The sequence below is a fragment of the Carcharhinus amblyrhynchos genome, chromosome 5 (assembly GCF_965287045.1).
Source record: "Carcharhinus amblyrhynchos chromosome 5, sCarAmb.v2.hapA, whole genome shotgun sequence".
In the NCBI taxonomy this organism is placed as follows: Eukaryota; Metazoa; Chordata; class Chondrichthyes; order Carcharhiniformes; family Carcharhinidae; genus Carcharhinus; species Carcharhinus amblyrhynchos.
In genome coordinates, this window is record NC_137328.1 from 76,201,813 (window position 1) to 76,223,094 (window position 21,282).

The 21,282-nt window shown below is 39.3% G+C and overlaps 1 protein-coding gene across 4 annotated transcripts in view; it reads left to right on the plus strand.

The window, feature by feature from the left end:
- fbxl17 (F-box and leucine-rich repeat protein 17) overlaps positions 1 to 21,282 on the plus strand; it is a 753,967-nt gene that overhangs the window by 59,734 nt on the left and 672,951 nt on the right. The gene's annotated exons all lie outside the window — the stretch shown is intronic.

A 21,282-nucleotide genomic window follows, 5' to 3' on the forward strand; every position in this document is an offset into this window, starting at 1 on the left:
TGAAATGTATCGCAGATAAACAGTGTGAATTTTTATACATGTTGAATGAAAAAGATATCGCCCACACTATTTTAGAGATTATGGTGACATTACATCATGTTAACGAAGGGTTTACTCAGCAGTGAGAACAACTTGGGAGTGGGGAAATAATAGAGAAAATGTGTTCAGAACAAAGTCACTTGAAGGTAACAGAGGTCCTCATCATATGACAGAAACCTAAATAATATTCTGATGCTAGTTGGGAACATGAAGAAAGTTCATGTTCCCACATGAAAGTCCCCACATGGAAGTGGGGAATTGATTTTTACTTCACAAGTGAGTTAGGTGGGCTATCCTTTTCAGGAAAATAAACAGTCATATTGCACTTTCTAATTTTTGTATTAAGTATGACATTTATGGCAAAATCAATCTTCAGTGGCTTCTGATGAAGAAGTGGAAGAAATTTATGGTTAAAGTATAATCACTCCAACATTTGTCCGTAAACAATTCCTTGCAGGAATAAAAAAAGGCTTTATTCTGAAATATCTCCACCTGATTCAGTCCTTTTATACACTGAGAGTTTGTCATTTCTCAATGAAATTTTAATTGTTGACGCAACATGTTCCCACTGAGTTGAAATCTGTTCAGTTTTTTTTACAGGATTTCTTCTTGGGTGTCGCTCGTAAAGTTGATATTTCATGCTATTCCCAGTTGTCCTGAGAAAGCCACTTACTTGAAGCTATTTAATACAAACATAGCTGGATCCATCAGCTGGCCAGATTTTGTTAACGTCAGTTTTAATTGTACAGTACTATTGTACTGTATAATAAACTGGAGGCATGAACCTCTGCATTGTTGTGTCATGATTGTTCATTTGATCAAAATATAAGGTCCTGTAAATAGTGGCATTCTGAGCATGATTTTCTTTTCAATCTTTTGGCAATTCTATTTAAAGGATTGCTGTATTTGTTAAGCTATCTTATTTTGAGGTTCAGCTTGATTTTAATTTTGATAATTGCCTATGACAAGTGAATTCTAAAATTGGAATTAAACCTGGATCTAGAAATGGATTATTGTTGGAAAACTGCAGATGTCATGCAACACACACACACACACACACACACACCACTTTCCTTGTTTGCCACAGCAGTTCAATAGACAGCTTCAATGCAGGGCAGTATGTTCACTTGCTTCCGTTGCGTAGGAACAACTGCACAAAGACTCAGCAAAGAGGAGGCACTTGTGCACTTGTTGATAAACGTTGATTTCTTTTGGCATTGTTTATGAGGGCAGTTGTAAACATTCGATTAAATATTTTATTCCCCTCAAAAAGTGCTTTTGCTGATTAAACCTGAAGCTTTGCTGCTTAGGAATATAAGGCTGTATTTGATGCAGGTTTAAAGTAGTTTTAAAACGAGCAAGTAGAATGTGTTCACATGTTAAATTAGTGGCACAAAGCCAGATAAGTCCTCCATGACATGAGAAATAGGAACACGAGTAGGCCATACAACCCAGTGGGTCTACCCTGCCATTCGATAAGATTATGGCAGAACTTTTACATTAACTCCACTTTTCCATCCAATCTCCCCATCACTCTATTCCATTTGTGCCCAAAATCATTGAAAATATTCACCAACTGAGCATCCACAACCCATTGAGCGAGAGAATTCCAAGTGTTCACAACCCTTAGAGTGAAGAAATTGCTTCTCGTTTCAGACCTAAATGACTGATCCCTCATCCTGAAATTGTGATCACTATTTCTAGACTCTCGAGCCAAGGGAAAGAGATAATCAGTATCTCCCAAGCTAAGCCTACTCAAAATCCTTTATGTTTCAGTGAGATCTGCTTTCATCCTCCCAAAACCTAATGATCATAGGCCTGTTCCGTTTAACATCTTCCACAGGACAACCCTGTATACCAGGAATCAGTCTTTGTATTGCCTGCTTTGGGTAAGGGGACAAAAACTGGACATAGTTCTCCAGCTGTTGCCCTACCAAAGCTCTGTATAATTGCAACACGATCTCTTTCTCCTATTCTCATTCTAACCTTCCTGTTGCTTGCTGTGCCAGAACTCAGTTTTGCCAATAATAGCATTGAATCAGTTGCTACTCACTTTTAAAATTTAACAATATTTGGCTAAGTTTCTTTCAATAGAAATATTGATTAATCATTGGGATATTTCTTCACCAGTGGAGGTGCTGCTGCCATCTTGTGTTGCCATAGCATTAGCTCTCGAAGATAATGCTTGTTTTTTTGAACTAACTCCTGCTTTACATTTTGTAGACCGCTGCGAATGTATTGGATATTTAGTGGTTGGACAATTTTACTTTGTTGTAATTTTGGTGTAAGAATTTTAATGGGAGCATCCCTCCTGGACGAGTGACCTTATCGTATAAATGTCCTTTTACGTACAGAAACTTCCAGGCTTTGTGACAGAATTAACAGATTTCAGATGTGGAGATGTTACAAGCATTACAAATGCAAGAGAGGAGGTTGTTTAGAGTTCCTACGACTGATCAGCTATGATCGTATTGAATCTGCTCCGTCATTCAATGTGCTGATTGGCCTCCTCCTGTTTCGATGCTCCTATGCTTGGTATCCAGAGGTGCCTTCTGTTGCTATGTGGATACTATACAAGCTGGGACTTTGTTGTGATAAGCCTTGCAGTCAAATAAACTTCAGACTCTAAATATCAAAGATAATAAATTACAAATATCAAATGTACCAGAGGGTGAACTGCTCAAGTGGAACTGTACCTAAGCGTACTTCGGAATTGAGGGGTGGCGTTTAAAAATACTGGGGAAGAAACACAGTTGAGACATCAGTTAAACACCTTCTTGGCAGTTTTTTAAAAAAGGCAGCTTTTCCAACGTGATGCACTTGTTAAGATGACGTACCTGGATGTCTGGATAATTTAAACTTAATTCACATAGATTTTGTATACAATGTATTACATGAAAAGCATCATTCAGAGCAAAATTTTTTAGTGTGGCATTCTTCCTCTAGTTTCATTTTATCTCATTTTGCATCTTTTGAAATGAGTTTTCTTTCCTTTTAAGTGATAATTTCATGTTTTTTCACTTCCCATGTATGCAATCGTAAGGACAAACTGGTTCCAGATTTCTACCGTTATCACTTCAATCAACATTTAACCGCATACCAATTGTACAATTCTCCATTTTCCCCTCTCTTTCAGTGTGTAGCACTGGACCTTATCTAGCATTTGCTTTCTCTCAACTACTGCTCAAAAAAATCAAGATTGCATGAGGTGGAAAATTAAAAACACACAGTTCTATTACTTAGTAATATTTGGTAATGCACAACATAAATTTATGCTGCAGGGGTGGTGGTGTGAGTTATATCAGTGAGAAATAAGTGATTTTTAGTTCTATTATCTGAAAATAAAAGACCACAATAGTATTAAGTTGCTGAACACTTATGACAGATGGTGCCATGAGTGGGAACTTACAGGTACCCTGCATTTAGTATTCAGTAGTACATCTTATTTTTCTAGCCACTTTATGTGCTTCAGTTCTCCTAAACTTAGGCTGTACTAATATAAGTAGGCTGATATGCAATATTCAAAAACCAAAATTTTCCGAAATCTGAAATGCAGTCGGTCTTGAGGGTTTGGGGATAAAGGATATTCGACTTGAGTGTCTTTTCTGTACTAAGTACCAGCGGTACAGTGCACAAGTTCTCACGAAGGATTTTTGGCAGTTTCAAGATTTAAGCAGTTTTTAGATTAAGCACAAGAGTTTTGATACATGGCAGGCAAATTACATTACATTATTGAAGGTTTTTATCAATTTTGATTCAGCTTGAGTTATTTTGTCACACAGTAAGGTGATTCTGCAAACAAACTGATAGATGCATTTGATCAAAAGCTTCACACCAATTTCATACAATATTAAAATTGCTGAAATTCTTCATCAGGTCAGGGGGCATCTCTGGAAAGGGAAACTTGAAATGTTGCGTGGGATTATCCAAAAGAAAAGGCCAAGTTTTGGGTTCTGACTGAAAACTTCTGAGCAACACAGGTTTTCTCACCAAATCTTGTGACACTCTGTTGGGGCCCTGGTGAGGTTATTATGACTGTTTTTTGTTTTTGAAAACCAGCAGCGTAACATCGTGAGATTTCACCGGTGCCAACTCTATTATGGCTCTTGCGCGAGATTTAGTGGCCATTGTGGAAGTTGTGCCAACACGAATGGGCTCATAAAATTGACCCGTTAATTCTGTTTCTCATTCCATGGATGCACCTTGACCTGTTGAATAATTTCAGCATTTTTGTCTTAATTTCAAATTTCTAGCATTGCAATATTTTGCCGTTTCATGAATTTTGATTGATTCGCAATTCATAATCACATGAATAGCACCAAATGGGATTAAAGACTTCCATATTCAACAATGAAATTTCAGACAAAGTTTTGTCTCGCCTGTATGGAAACATCCTCACAACATTTACCCTGTCTAACTCTAAACATCCAATATGTTTCAATCATATCACCTCTCATACTTCTGAACTCCAAGTAGTACAGATCCAACCTGTCCAATTTTTCCTCATATAGCAGTCCCTGTTATTCCCAGGATCATCCTACTAAACCTCTATGCTGCCTCCTTATACTATACCTTAAGTAAACAGACCAAAACCACGATTATTGGATTGCTCCTGCTATTGAAAATTCCCTGACTGGACATCGCTTCAGATTTCTACTCAGCCATTAAGAGCCCAACTTTGAGAGCTCTATTGAAATGGCATAGAATTGGAGGAGGACAGGACAAGCCTCCTTTTGTGGGCTAGTTGCTGTATAGTAAGTGTAAAGGTTCAGTTTGAATGTTAGTGAATGAATGTTAATGGCAAGGTGAATGGGTGATAGGTAGCGTGGATGAGGTGGCAATTGACTTGGAGATAATTGGATTGAATCCAGTGGGGAGCAGGGTACTTGGCTTAGGTTAGTGGCATGGCCAGGCATCAAAGGGATGATTGGAGGCTCAGTTGTGTGGCCAGCCAGATATTAGATGAGCTTTAACCAGTCTAATATTTATTGGGTACGTCTCCAGGTATATACAACAGATCTGTTCTAAATCTTTGACTCTGGATCAGAACTGGAGATATTCATAGAGGGTCCAGGGGAGCAGGGGAATTGCTCATCAGAAGTTGAAACTTCCTGGGCAGTTCCTACATGGGTCTGCATGCCAAGACTTCCCACAAGGTCCTGATATGCATCGTCAGTTATTTCTCTGGTTCTGACAAACTAGCGATGGTATGATTTGGCCATCATCTGATTTTTTTTTCATTGCCATTTGTGTGACACTGCTGGATACAAATACAACTGTAGTTTTCCAAAGTTGCAACAATTACTCAAAATTACTTAATTGGATATGAAGTGCTTTGGCACATCTTGAGATTGTGAAAGGTGCTTTCTAAATGCAAGGATTATATTTTATTCAGTGACTGTTGCTGGAAGTCAGCACAACTGTCTTAAATGTTGTTCTTCAAATCATGGGGATAATTTCCATATATCACCATTTTTTATTGGATAAGTCAGTTTAAGGAAAGCTGGCTTCTTGGAACATATAACTGTTGAAGAATGTGTTCTCATGAGACAAATTGATGTAGTATAAAAAATGACTGTTGATTGGAGATTTTGGATATGGGTGCGTGATTTTGATTTTGGGTTAATCTGAAAGCTGATGTTTGTCAGTGGAAAACGTTGCACTATCTATGATTTTTTCATTCCGACAAAGCAGAAAAACACATGTACCAGAAGAGGGAGCATAAGTATCATCAAAGTTTAACTAGCAATGACAGCCTTTAGAAGCCAAGGACATGAAAGCTTAAAATTGAGTTTAGCTGTCTGAGAGTTAATATTATCATGCGTATTATACTTCTGGAAGAATGATTTATGACTTCAATTAGCATAACAACTTAAATTTGCAAGTACAACATCTCAAAGTGTTAGGTTGTGTCATACAGAATTTTCTTTATTCATTCATGGGATTTCTGCGTTGTTGAAAGTTTAACGTTTATTACCTAATCTGAATTACCCTTGAGAAGATAGTGGTAAACATCAAATTTTGATAGTCCATATGGCTGAGGTACTCCTACCATGCTATTTAAAGAGGAAGGCCCAAGATTTTGACTCAACATAGTGAAGGAATGGCAATATAGTCTCGAGTCAGAATGGTCTGTGACTTTGAGGGGATCTTGCAGATGGTGGTGTTCTGGTGTGCTTGATACTAGTTTCTTTCTAGGCATAAGAGGTTGTGGGTTTTGGTGGTACTGTCAAAGAAGTCTTGGTGAGTAGCATCTTGTAGCTGCTATCCAGGAGACATGGTACACAGTGATGAAGGAATAAATGTCTCAGGTGGTGAATGTGGTGTCAATTCCAGCAAGCTGTTTTCTGCATGATGTTGAGCTGTTTTTGTTGGAGCTGCGTTGATCCAAGCAAATTAAGTATATTCTGTCACACAGTTGACTTGTGCTTCATAGAGGATAGATGGAAGGTGAGTCACTTGATGTAAAATATCCAGTTTCTGACCTATTCTTGTAGCTTTAAATTGCTGTATTTATATGACTGGTCCGGTCAAGCTTCTAGTCCTAAAGGTGACCCTGAAGATGTTAACAATGGGAAGTTTGGCAATGGTAATGCCATTGAACATCAAGGGGAGGTGCTCACTTGTTATAGATGGTTGTTGTCCAGGTCTTGCTGCATGTGGCACAGACTGCTTCTTTATCAAGAATATGTACTCTATCCTACCTTTTCAATCCCCCTTCCAACCCACATATTAAATGAATACCTGTATGATTTGAACCTTTTTATGAACGCAAGTATTAAGCAGTGATGGCGATCAAAGACCAGAATTATTACTGATATTTCAATCAAGTTCAAGCCAAAGTGTTATATTTTGGCCTTCCCATGAAAACTTCCTTTGAACTCCCATTCCTGTTGCTTAACTGATCCTTTCGTTTGGCACTCATTTATATCCTGGTTTTCTACTGTTGGAAAAAATTGTGTGCTTGCGTTTTCCTCAATTTATAACTGCTGGGTTTCTTTTCTTATATTACTGTGTATTTCATTGCCCAACCTGTATGTGCCCCTTTGCATTCGGTGATGTATTTGGCAAACGAAAGTGTTTTTTTGGAATTCTAGACTCAAGGGTGCTCAAGAATCTCATTGTTATTATGTTCAATGCCTATGATGAGGTGGCATTGGTAGTGCAATTTGAACTGATCCATGTAACACATATAGCTACTGGTCTGAGGTTAGTACATGCTATGTAACGTCAGCCAGAAGCTCCTGAATCATTGAATCTCTACAGTGCAGAAGGAGGCCATTTGGCAAATCGAGTCTGCATCAACTCCCTGATAAAAGATCCCACCCAGTTCCTATTCCTGTAACCTCAAGTATTTTCCATGCTAATCCCCCTACACATCTTTGGACTAAGGAGCGATTTAGTATGACCAGCCCACCTAACCTGCATATCTTTGGACTCTGGGAGGAAACCGGAGCACCCAGAGGAAATTCACGCAGACAAGGGGAGAATGTGCAAATTCCACAGTCACCCAAGTCTGGAATCAGACCCAGGTCCCTGATGCTGTGAGGCAGCAGTGCTAACCACCATGCCACCTGCTTAAATACTTGCACCTCTGTTTGAATAATGTTGATAACCAGTTCTTGTGAATTATGTTATGAAACATCTTGATATATTGTTTCCCTTAGCACCCTCCAACATATGTGTTTCACTTTATACGTCTCAACTGTTCCTCAGCACAGTATGTTCAGTGGCAGTGGTTTTGGTTATAATTCCAATATTAAAATGATTTTAAAAAAATCAAAAGCAGTAAGATATTTCAAATCTTGTTGATTTTGCAATATGTGTGTAATAGCTAAATCTGACAATTAGCTGTGTGGGCATGAAATATTAATTATGGATTTGCATTGGTTAATGACATGGGAAAGTTATAAGTGTAAGATCAGATCTTGCCACAAAGTGAAAATTGCCTGCAATTCCTTTATACATTCAAGGTCAAAGATTATTGTTCCGCTGAGAAACATTTGAAGACACAACAGGTGGTTTCTTGTGAACTTGGAAACGTGAAAAATATTACCACATTAGCTGGGTAATGTTTAGCTTTAGACAAGATGCTTTTGACCAGGAGATTATTGCTTTCCCATTCATGATTAATTCTCAAAGAAGATAACTGTCAGGTCCCATTCTGCTGGGCTTGTTGGGTACACATTATGGTTTTGTGGTTCTGGGAGACTTGGCCAGTGATGAATGATACTGTCGTTTCGGAGCCAATTCTTGAGAAGTCAACTTTATGGCAGATTTACCAGCAGTTGCTGTACATATTAATGCATTTTATAACTAATGGCTTTCTAGCGAATAGCATAGAGGTAGTTCAAATGGAAATATTAATGTAATTTATATGAATTAAACATTGTGCCTGTTCACTGAGATGCATACTTCCTGTGTTTGAAATGCCATGCTTTGATTTGTTAATCTGATAAAAATGGTAAATTTGAAAATGCTAGTTAAAACTTATTCTGCATATTTTATTCAATACGAGTTTTGGTCTAGATATTTGAGTGCCATCGTGTGATCTTGCATTTTTTTGTTTTACTTTAGGATGCTAAATGTTTAGCTTTATATGTATTATTCATTGGAACTCAAATTTATATTTATATCAAAAGTGACTATTATTTTCAGAGGTGTAAGTCTGCACAGTGAGACTGCTGATATCAAAAGTAGGATGCAATTAACAGAAATGGCTTCAGGACATGTTGAGTAAATTGATCAACTTATTTGTTTAAATTAACAAGTATTTATCATTGGAATTAATTCATTGCAACATTTTGCGTGTTGAACTTTTTTTAAACAGTATATATGCATGTGTGTTTTTAATTTTTTTATTCATTTGTGGGACATGGGCGTCGCTAGCTGGCCAGCGTTTGTTGCCCATTCCTAGTTGCCCTGGAGGTGGTGAGCTGCTTTCTTGAATCGCTGCAGTCCATGTTCTGTGGGTTGACCCACAGAGAGAGTGAGTGTGTTTGTGATAGAGGACTGAATCTGCTATGGACTTGCGTTGCAATCACAGTTGTAACAAGAAAATATAGCTTACTGTTCTGAGTTTAATACCTTCCTTGGAACAATTCTGACCCATCCTTTCTCTTTGCAGACTGTATGACCTCCTGTTGTGTGTTAATTCTATTTTGAATTTTTAATTCAGATTTCTCGCATTTTTTAACCTTTTGTTTTTGCGTTCACAATTACTGTGGAAAAAAAAACTCTCTGATGGAAAGGACTATGAACAGGACAACACAAATTGACATTTATTTGCAAAGACAAATAAATTAATGAGTAGAAGGAATTTCAAGATCTATGGCTTATATCCTTGCATATTTTTAATCTTGGTTTCAAATGTGTTTAATTTGTACTGTGGCCCATTTTCAGTGAATTATAGTTGAGAGCTGTACCATTGTGTTTGAAAATAAATGAATATTGTTTCACAGAGTAAAGGAATTATCTCAGGGCCAATCAAATTAGTTTAGCGCTTGGTTTTGGCACAAATTATCTTGTTATTTCAGAAATTGCATATTTCATTCATTTTATTAAGTGGTCTTGATCATGTAGCCAATCTAGCTTTAGAACAGGCTTAAACGACAGGTGACTTTTTAAGATTAAATGTGATAAATTTCTTCTCCATTTGTTGGTTTCCAAATGCCATAAAAGGTCAACAAATCAAAAGGGTACATCAAAAGAGCAGGCTTTCTCTTTTTTCCAACTTGATTCATCTTGATGCATTCACTTTGCAATGACAGCATTCATTTTTTTAATTTCAAAAAAAAACCCTAGCTGCATTGTGCCTTGTTCCCACCCAGTACAATCACTGGGTGACAATGCTGTGCTATATCCTGCGTGATTCTATTTTTAATTTTCCTTTCACCTTGTGGGAAAGTGCTTGGAAACTGTTCAGCATCTTCCCACATTGTCATGGCAAAGCCCATGACCCCATTGTGTGGGAAATAGCAGCAAACCTGTGCCTTTCTCATTCAGGCAAAGCCTGTTGCAGCTTCAATACATCACTGATTCCCATCCAGTTATTTTTTATTTGAACTATTGCTACCATATTGGCAAAATTTTTTTATAAAATTAAGAACACTTATAGCCAGAGTTTATGGAATGCACTTCAGGTTAGGAAATGTATTAACTGACAGCAAAAATCTCCTGCAGTCCTGTTCCCCTGACAGCAACCATACTGGATGCCACAAAATATTTAATTTAAAAAAATTGCTGGAAATGCTGAGCAATTCTGGCAACATCTGTGGGGAGAAACAGAATTAACTTTTCAGCTAGATGATCTCTCAACTAAATTGATGAAAAAATACTGACCTGAAACATTAACTCTTTTCTTTTTCAAATTGCCAGCAGTGATAGAATTTTACATTTGTTCACTTTTTTTCAACTGCTTTACCTCTGCACATGTCACATTGTGCTGAGTATTTCCTCATACCCCTCTAATGCAGCATATAGAGCAATACTCACCTTCAATAAATGCTGCACAGAACAATTTAGAGGTTGTCCATCCTTAAATTCTTTTCAAGCAAGTTCTTTTATCATTGGTAGATGGAGAATGATAAATCGAGAAGATACATGACTGACCATTTAGTACAGTGTTCCTAATCCCTGAAACCAGCGTTCTTTTCTTTGCATATTCTTTGCATATATTCTTTGAATATAAAAGTAGGGAGGTCTTACTGCGGCTGTATAGGACATTGGTGAAGCCGCAGCTGGAGTACTGTGTGCAGTTTTGGGCGCCGTACTTACGCAAGGATATTTTGGCCTTGGAGGGAGTGCAGAAGAGGTTTATTAGGCTGATACCGGAGTTGAGGGGGTTGAGCTATGAGGAGAGGCTGAATAAACTAGGCTTGTACTCGTTAGAGTTTAGAAGAATGAGGGGAGATCTCATTGAGACATATAAGATGATGAATGGGATGGATAGAATAGAGGTGGAGAGACTCTTCCCGCTCAGAAAGGATAGTAGGACTAGGGGGCACAGCCTCAAGATAAAGGGGGGGCGGTTTAGAACGGAGTTGAGGAGGAACTTCTTCACTCAAAGGGTGGTGAATTTCTGGAATTCTCTGCCCATTGAAGTGGTGGAGGCTACCTCGCTAAATATTTTTAAGACGTGGGTTGATGGGTTTTTGGTAAGAGAGGGGATTAAGGGTTATGGGGAGAGGGCGGGAAAGTGGAACTGAGCCACGACAGATCAGCCATGATCTTATTGAATGGCGGGGCAGGCTCGAAGGGCTACATGGCCTACTCCTGCTCCTATTGCTTACGTTCTTATGTTCATCAAAATATCCGTATGCAAGTACCTCGGTCATTTGTTTAGGGCTTCGCCCTGTGTTTTCTGTGTTGTTAATCCTGTTAAAGAAAGATCTTGTTTTTATACACACCTGTAGGACAAACATATGACTGTGTCCAACAACAAAGGCAATCCATATGAAACTAGATATAAATTAATTCTAATTAGATTGCATGATATTTTGAAGTGAATTTAGCGGTAAAATGAGAGAATGTTGGATTGATGCTACCAGTGCAGAGATTCACTTGATGGGACTAACAGTATTTGTACTGATGAACAACTTGTCGCATGCTTTTCTGGCTTTAAAATTTACCCAGTGGCTGAAAAAACATTTGTAGCAGCACATTTTCGAGTAGTGATTCTGTAGCTTCACTCCAATTGCAGGAATTCCTATTTGTGATGATAGAAACTTTTTTTATGTTGTTCTTAATTGACTTGATAATGTATTTCCTTTGACTTCATCATACTCAGAGGTGTTTGTGATAGATCCCTTCTTTTATGCTTGTGCTCTACCTGCTTGATGATCTTAATTGGCTTCAATGTATATCTTCTTTTAGATGGCAATTAACTTTTGCAGCTTTCTAAATTCCCTGGCACATTTAAAACTGCTCTTCCCTCTACTTTGCCTGTGTCTCTGTAGTATCCTATGCTCTTTTATATTGTATTAATATCCGTTTCCTGTGGTGTCACATGTTTTTATATCCCAATATAATATCTTGCTGCACCAAATGTCATTAACACCAACATTTTATAACAAACAGAATGTCTCAGTACCCATAGTCAATGGGCTGAATTGTACCACATTTTTTCAAAGTGTCCGTTCTGGTGGAAAACTCCACCGGTGCTGAAGGCAGAAAAACTCACCAAATATTGAGCTTCATTTAACAAAATGTGATTCACACCACGTCTGCGGCGACAAGCCTCTCATTTACTCACCACGGGAAAACTTAAACTCTGCAATTATTGGTGCTCTTGTTTTAAACGCCTCGCCAGTAACCCCTGTAGTTGTTCCAAGTCTAGTCAAGGGGACGGTTGCCAGAATGCCAGCACCAAGATTCTTGGAGGAAAGCCTGACCAAACTCTTGGATGGATGGAGCAGAGGTGTAACACACTCTACCTGCGTTCCTACACCTACCAACGTCATCAACCTCACCTGGGAGACAGTGGTTGCTATAGTGTCTGCTTGCTGCACAAGAGATAGACAACGCTGCCTCAAGAAAATGAATGATCACCTTCAAGCAGCCAGAATAAGATTATCTCCTTATGACTCCTACTGCACCCCTTCACACACCCTTCACATCTCCACAGTGATTTTTCACTTTGCCACTTCATGGATTTCAAACATATCCCCCACCACCACCGCTTCTGTCTTAGCAGATGGGGTCATCACTCCAATGCAATGAGGCCAACACTGTAATGAGGCGCCCACCATGGAGATCTTAGTGCAGGACCTGCATTTCATGGCAGGGGGTGTCCACTTTGTGGTTCAGCTCAGGATCTCCATGGCTGAGAGCATGAGCTCCAAGGTGCAGGGCATCAGCTGCATGGTACAGTCACTTAGAACTGTAGAACCTTAGAACACCACAGCACAGAAACAGGCCCTTTGGCTCTTCTCGGCTGTGCTAAACCATTTTTCTGCCTAGTCCCATTTACCTGCATCTGGACCATATCCCTCCACAGCCCTCTCATCCATGCACCTGTCCAAGTTTTTTTTAAATGTTAAAAGTGAGCCTGCATTTACCACTTCATCTGGCAGCTCATTCCACACTCCCACCATTCTCTTGTGAAGAAGCCCCCCCCCCAATATTCCCTTTAAACTTTTCCCCCTTCACCTTTAACCCATGTCCTCCAGTTTTTTTCTCCCCTAGCCTCAGTGGAAAAAGCCTGCTTGCATGCACTCTATCTACACCCATCATAATTTTATACACCCCTATCAAATCTCCCCCCATTCTTCTACGCTCCAGGGAATAAAGTCCTAACCAAATGGAATTTAATGTTGGCAAGTGTGAGGTGGTCCACTTTGGTAGGAAGAATGGTAGGAAGGACTATTACTTACGTGGCGAAAAACTGCAGCAGGCGACGGTGCAGAGGGACCTCGGGGTCCTTGTGCATGAGTCGCAAAAACCCAGCTTGCAGGTGCAGCAGGTGGTCAGGAAGGCGAATGGGATGCTGGCCTTCATAGCGAGGGGGATTGAATATAAAAGTAGGGAGGTCTTGCTGCAGCTGTATAGGGCATTGGTGAGGCCGCAGCTGGAGTACTGTGTGCAGTTTTGGGCGCCGCACCTGCGCAAGGATATTTTGGCCCTGGAGGGAGTGCAGAGGAGGTTTACTAGGCTGATACTGGAGTTGAGGGGATTGAGCTATGAGGAGAGGCTGAATAAACTAGGCTTGTACTCGTTAGAGTTTAGAAGAATGAGGGGAGATCTCATTGAGACGTATAAGATGATGAATGGGATGGATAGGATAGAGGTGGAGAGACTCTTCCCGCTCAAAAAAGACAGTAGGACTAGGGGGCACAGCCTCAAGATAAAGGGGAGGCGGTTTAGAACGGAGTTGAGGAGGAACTTCTTCACTCAAAGGGTGGTGAATCTCTGGAATTCTCTGCCCGTTGAAGTGGTGGAGGCTGCCTCGCTAAATATTTTTAAGAAGCAGGTTGATGGGTTCTTGATAAGAGAGGGGATTAAGGGTTATGGGGAGAGGGCGGGAAAGTGGAACTGAGCCACAACAGATCAGCCATGATCTTATTGAACGGCGGGGCAGGCTCGAAGGGCTAGATGGCCTACTCCTGCTCCTATTTCTTATGTTCTTATGTTCTTATGTTCTTATTCAACCTTTCTCTGTAACTCAGTTTCTCGAGACCCGGCAGCATCCTTGTAAACCTTCTCTGCACTTTTTCAACCTTATTAATATCCTTCCTGTAATTAGGTGACCAAAACTGCACACAATACTCTAAATTCGGCCTCACCAATGTCTTATACAACCTCACCATAACATTCCAACTCTTATATTCAGTACTTTGATTTACAAAGGCCAGTGTTCCAAAAGCACTCTTCACGACCCTATGTACCCGTGACACCACTTTTAGGGAATTATGTATCTGTATTCCCAGATCCTGATAGGTTGAGGGAGCTGGGACTCTTCTCCCTGGAGAGACGAAGGTTGAGAGGCGACCTGATAGAGGTTTATAAAATGTTGAGAGGAATAGATAGGGTGGATTCTCAGAGGCTATTTCCCCAGGTTGAAATGGTCGCTATGAGAGGACACAGATTTAAGGTGCAGGGAAGCAAGTACAGAGGTGATGTTAGGGGTAAGTTTTTCACTCAGGGTGGTGAGTGAATGGAATCGGCTGCCGTCAGTGGTGGTGGAGGTGAACTCGCTAGGGTCTTTTAAAAGACTTCTGATGAGTATATGGGATTGGGGGTTATAGATAGGTCTGTGGATTGGTAGGTATTGATGTGATCGGTGCAACTAGTGGGCCGAAGGGCCTGTTTGTGCTGTAGTGTTCTATGTTCTATCCCTTTGTTCTATTGCACTCTTCAGTGTCCTACAATTTACCTTGTATGTTCTACCTTGGTTTGACCTTCCAAAGTGCAATACCTCACACTTGTCTGCATTAAACTCCATCTGCCATTTTTTAACCCATTTTTCTAGCTGGTCCAAATCCCTCTGCAAGCTTTGAAAACCTTCCTAACTGTCCACTACACCTCCAATCTTTTTATCAGCAAATATGCTGATCCAATTTCCCACATTATCATCCAGATCATTGATATCAATGACAAACAACAATGGACCCAGCACTGATCCCTGTGGCACATCACTAGTCACAGGCCTCCACTCAGAGAAGCAATCCTCCACAACCACTCTCTGGCTTCTTCCATTGAGCCAATGTCTAATCCAATTTACTACCTCTCCATGTATACCGAGTGACTGAACCTTTCTAACGAACCACCCATGCGGGACCTTGTCAGATGCCTTACTGCAGTCCATGTAGACAACATCCACTGCCTTCTCTTCATCCACTTTCCTGATAACCACCTTTAAAAACTCTAATTGATTGGTTAAACATGACCTACCATGCACAAAACCATGTGGAAATCCAGAGGATGGTAGGACTTCTGGATCTCAAGCCACATTGCGAGGTTTCTTGTAGTTTGATACCTGGGAGGTTGATCTTCAAGCAAGTTTTGATATTGGAACGGGTTAAGTACTTCGGCTGCCTAATGACTCATAGTTTATGTCAGAGTCTGATTCTCATTCTGCCTAACTTGTCCTGATGGATCTGTGGTCTCCTGGGGTCATAAAGATGCCATTCCTGAAACTAATTTTGTTCATGTGAGACTGGTTTAATACTTCTGAGGACCACCCAGTCTATTTTGGATAGGGGAGTCCAAGATGGTACAATGTGAAGTTGATAGTGGCTAACAAATTCAAAACTTCCATTTTGTCCAGCATGAAACATGGAAACAACAGTCTGCAAACTCTATAGACTATAGGTTTCTGCTCTTTTAGATAGTGAGATGTGTGAATTCCGCAAATGATTGTAAGTACCCTTCCTATGTTTGTTTGTAGTCTTAATACCACAACTTATTTAATTTGCGGCAGCCATCTAAACAGCTTGTTTGTGTTCAATTTTTAGAAATATTGACTAAAAGTTAATAATGTGACATGCCAGTACTGAGCATGATGATTTCATCTCGTTGTAGTTTTTAAATGTTGTTTTAGATTATTTCATTATTTTTGATTTGTTTTCTTTGCTTGAATTGCTCATTGATTTATAATACCCGTGCCGCCTTCTCCACTCCTGGCCATTTGTATCAAAGTTTTGATAAGTCATCACATTCCCAACTGCTCAAATTTTGTATAAAATTCAAAAGTTCAGCTGAACAGTCTTATTATTTTGACATTAAATATATTTAAAGAGAAGACAGTTCAATTATTTCCCATTGCTTTCCTCTATCCTGGCGATAACCCAGAGAGGTTATTGAGCAGAAGAGAGGAGCCAAGCAGCTGCCCATCTGGAACATTTCCAACATAAAATAATTAGCCTCTAATTGACTTCTAAGACCTAAACTTTCCAACAAGGAGCACCTGAGCAGTGACTTTAGTGAGACAAGTTAGCAAATGAACTCTAAGCTGTGCTACAGTTCTCATTATCTCTAATGAACAATATGAGACTAGATTGTATATGTATAAAAATGTATTCCCCATCCTTCAATCTTTGGAATCAACTTCAATTCTTACATCCATATGAACAGCAAGCCACTGTGATCCTGTGTGTTTGAGATGTAACTGTTCTGTGCCAGTGAGGTTCAGCACAGTGGTTTATAATTCCAAGACCATTTCACAAGCAAACCAATCATTTATGCTGAGAGGTTTTGTGTAAAAGCTGCAACTGTTTGCTTCCTAATACTTGGGACAATAAACTTTGTGCTATGTGGCACTCTTCCAACTGGAATTCTCTACTAGCTGGAATTTCTGACAGCTTGATCTTCTTTCTAAAAGCCAATCATTTGTGTTCAGATAATGAATTATTTTTCAAAATAAACTAATAATAATATACTGTAATTCTACATGGTTGCTCTTTGTTTGGGTCAGTTTGACTCTTCTGCTTGAACAAAGATATACCACAACTTGTCTTGTGTCCTCAATCCACCATTAACCACATTTATGATTAACTGATGCCACCCATTCCCTGAGGTAATTAAAACCCCCCATACATAGAACCATTCTGGTAAATCTCCCTTGTAACAGCTCAAGGACTTTCACATCTTTCCTGAAGTTTGGTGACCAGCACAGGACACTGTATTCCAGTTGGAGCTTAACCAAAGCTTTATAGAAAGGTTCAGCATAACTATCCTGCTTTTGTACACAATGCCTCTATTTATTAAGCTCAAAATCCCGTATCATTTGCTAAATGCACTCTTTCAACCTGCCCCGCCAATCTCAAAGATTGATGCACGTGTACCCATGGATCCCCCATGTCTGTGTGGGTTTCCACCGGGTGTCCCTGATTCCTCCCACAGTCCGAAAGACTTTATGAATTTAACTCTTTGGCCAAATTAGTTAAGTGCATTGGCCGTGCTAAATTCTCCCTCCTAATGTACCTGAACAGCTGCTGGATTGTGGTGACTAGGGGATTTTCACAGTAACTTCACTGCACTGTTAATGTAAGCCTACTTGTGACTAAGAAATAAATTTAACTTTTACTTCAGAATTATGCCATTAAATCCACATTTTTCCTCCCTATCCTTTCTGCCAAAATGCATCACACCTCTGAATTAGATTCTATCTGCCACTTGTCTGCCATTTTATCAGCTATCTATGTCTTATGGCAGGTAATTCACATCATTCTCTGTTTTCCACTCAAAGTTAGAAATTAACAGCAAATTTTGAAACTTTATTCCTTATTCTAAAATTGAAATCATTTAATTGTAATTGAAAAGCAAGGTTTTAGTTCTGATCCTTGGGGAATACCACTGTTCACCCATCTCCAGTCCGGAGAATGACCATCTACCATAACTTGCTTTCTTTTCTTGAATCCAATTTTTGTCAAAATGACCTTCTTTACATAAGCCTCAATATAACTAGTCTGACATGTGGCAATTTGTCAAACATTTTTAAAATCATTATAGACCACATCCACTACAGTCACTTAATCTGTCGTCAAACACAACATGTCTTTCACAAATATGTGTTGTCTTTCACAAATATGTGTTGTCTTTCACAAATATGTGTTGTCTTTCACAAATATGTGTTGTCTTTCACAAATATGTGTTGTCTTTCACAAATATGTGTTGTCTCTCCTTAATTAAAATCTCTCCAAGTGTTGGTTGCTTGTTTTTCCCCAATTATAGATTCAAAAACCTTACCCACCACTTATGTTAACAAACAGGAATGTCAGTGCCAGGACTGTTCTAACATTCTTCCTTGAAATAGCTCCACTCTCTCGCCCCATGGAACTTCCTCCATATCTAGGGAAGACTGAGAGATTAAGACAAGCTGTTTCCCTCTAACCATCCCCTCTTTTACCAACCTGGGATGCAAGCCATCTGAATCTGGTGATTTTTTTTTGCATATCAAGCAGAGCCAGTCTTTCTGATACCAGATCCCTTTCAATTTTCAGCCTATCCAATTGTTCCACTAGCTCCACATCTCCTGATATTTTGTCAGTTTCCATTTCCTTTACAAACACTGATTAAAAATAATTTAGGTATTCAAGTCTTGCCTTTCATTACTAAGCATATATCATCCTCTTTGTCCCTAATGGGACCCATTCTACTTCCTACGGCCCCCTTACTATGGCTTCCCTTTTATGTTGATTGCCATTCTATTCTCGTTAACTCTTGGCAAGTTACCTCCACCCTCAACCTATTTTTTTTTTGATCTGGTTTTCATATGAAGAATTCACTTGATTTGCATCATACGTCTTTGCTTTGTTTCTTCATATTTCAACTTCCTTCATGATCAGGGAGTCCTGTATTTGGCTCCCTTAATTTTTGCACTTGTTGGAATATACCTGGTATCTCTTCCTTAAGATCACCATTGTTCTGTTACTGTATTTCCTGTCAGTCTCCCGTTCCATTTTACCCTGGCCAGATCCCTTCTCATCTTGAAATGAACTCCGATTTCCAATTAAAAAATTTGACATTAGATTGTTTCTCACTTTTCTCTCTTGCTAATCTAATCATTCTGATATAATGGTCACTATTGTAGAATTGATTTGATGCAAGCTAGTAAGATCATGTGTATATTTTTTTGTAGGACATAAATAGCTCTGCTTGTCAAGGTATTTGCAATGTCACGTTAGAAAAACCTTAATATAAATGTTATGAAACTTCAGTGTATTGAATTGCGAGCTTGGTTTAATGAAAACATTTTTATTTTATTTGTTCTTGGGATGTGAGTGTCACTGGCTGGGACAACATTTGTTCATCCCTGCGAGGTTTTTAGAGTCAACCGTATTGCTGTGGATCTGGTGTTCCATGTAGGCCAGGTCAGCTAAGGGTGACAGATTTCCCCACAAGACATTAGTGAACAAGGTGGGTTTTTACAACAATGGACAATGGTTTCATGGTCATCATTAGACTTTTAATTCCAGATTTCTATTAAATTCAAATTTCACCATCTGCCGTGGTAGGATTCAAACCCAGGTCCCCAGGGCATTTCCCTGAGTCTCTGGATTACCAGTCCAGTGATAATACCACTATGCTACTGCCTCTACGCCATTGCCTCTGAGTCAGAAGCTTGTATGTTCAAGTGCTACTTAAGGATTTGAGCTCATAATCTGATTGATACCTGTGCAGTACTGAGGATGTGCTTCATTGTTGGACATGCAGCTTCGGGTGAAATGTTTAACATTTGGGCACAGCTGCTTGTTCATGCAGATATAAAATATCACCCAGTACTCTTGTTCTTCGAGATAAAGGAGTTTTTCTGGTATCCTGGGCAACATTTGTCTCTTTTTCATCCATTGACTTGGATAACCTGACAATTCACCTGATTTAATGTTTGTATCATCTGGAAGTGGCTACTGCATCCATCTTTAAGCACTAGGAAAAGATTGAAAATAATTTGTTATCTGTGAAAAGCTTTGGGATTTTCTGAATTATTTGTTGTTTTGCTGGTTGCAATAAGAAAAAGCAAATTTCAGTCACATTGCTTTAAATTTGTGCAGCATGTTGCTTGTGTGATATTCAAAAGAGCAATGAGCTCCCACCGCTACTAATGGCAGAGTTGTAGTCACTCGTTCTTCAGTGAGTGACATGCTGTTTTCAGACAGAATGCAGAATTGAGAAGATAAAATCTACAGTTCTTTTATTTTGTTTAGCTGTCCCGAAGGAAATTTTCAACCCCCCGCCCATTGACATGCTGAAAATTTAGTGATGGCACTGATTGAGATTATTTATTCATTAACACTCAATTGGGAACATTTGTTTTGTGTTACATATAGTAAAATTTATCAACGTGTTCCTCTTTCTTCTAAGCACAATGCAGGAAACCTTCCTTCAGCTGAAGTAGATTTTTTTTTGTGTAGCATTGCAGAAGCCAATGCCTGAAACTATAGTTTTGCATGAAAGGCTTACTTGTTTGATTGATGAATGACAAGCCCGTTATGCTTTCAAGAAAATCAATTTGTCATATGACAGTACAAGCTCGAAAGAAATCAATGTCTCTTATGAGTGTGCAGCAAATGTGAGACAGAACTGCATTCAGCTTGGTTATTATAGCCTTGACCTTGATTTCACAGCTACTCAGGTAAATGTTTTATAATGCTTCTTTTAGCAATATAATCTATCAATCACTTTGGGAATATTATATTCCAATTGTCAAATGTGGTGCCCATTGCTACGAATTGATCAAAATAGAGCTTGATCATAAATATATACCTTTTAAGTTTTATGTCTTTACGTTTCTACAAGTGTTGTTACTCTTCAAGGGGATAAAGATAAATCTTTTCAGGTTTTAAAGAGGGTACAGAAAAGATTTACCAAGATGTTGCCTGGTATGGAGGGCATTAGTTATGAGGAGAGGTTGGAGAAACTTGGTTTGTTCTCACTGGAATGACGGAGGTTGATGGGTGACCTGATAGAAGTCTAAAAGATCATGAGGGGCATGGACAGATGGATAGGCAGAAGCTTTTTCCCAGGGTGGAAGAACCAATTACTAGGGATCATAGGTTTAAGGTGCGAGGGGCAAGGTTTAAAGGAGGTGTACGAGGCAATTTTTTTTACACAGAGATTAGTGGGTGCCTGGAACTCGCTGCCGGGGGAGGTAGTGGAAGCAGATATGTTAGTGACTTTTTAAGGGCATCTTGACAAATATGTGAATAGAATGGGAATGGAGGGATATGGTCTTCAGAAGGGTAGGGGATTTTAGTTCAGTCGGGCAGCATGGTTGATGCCGGCTTGGAGGGCGAAGGGCCTGTC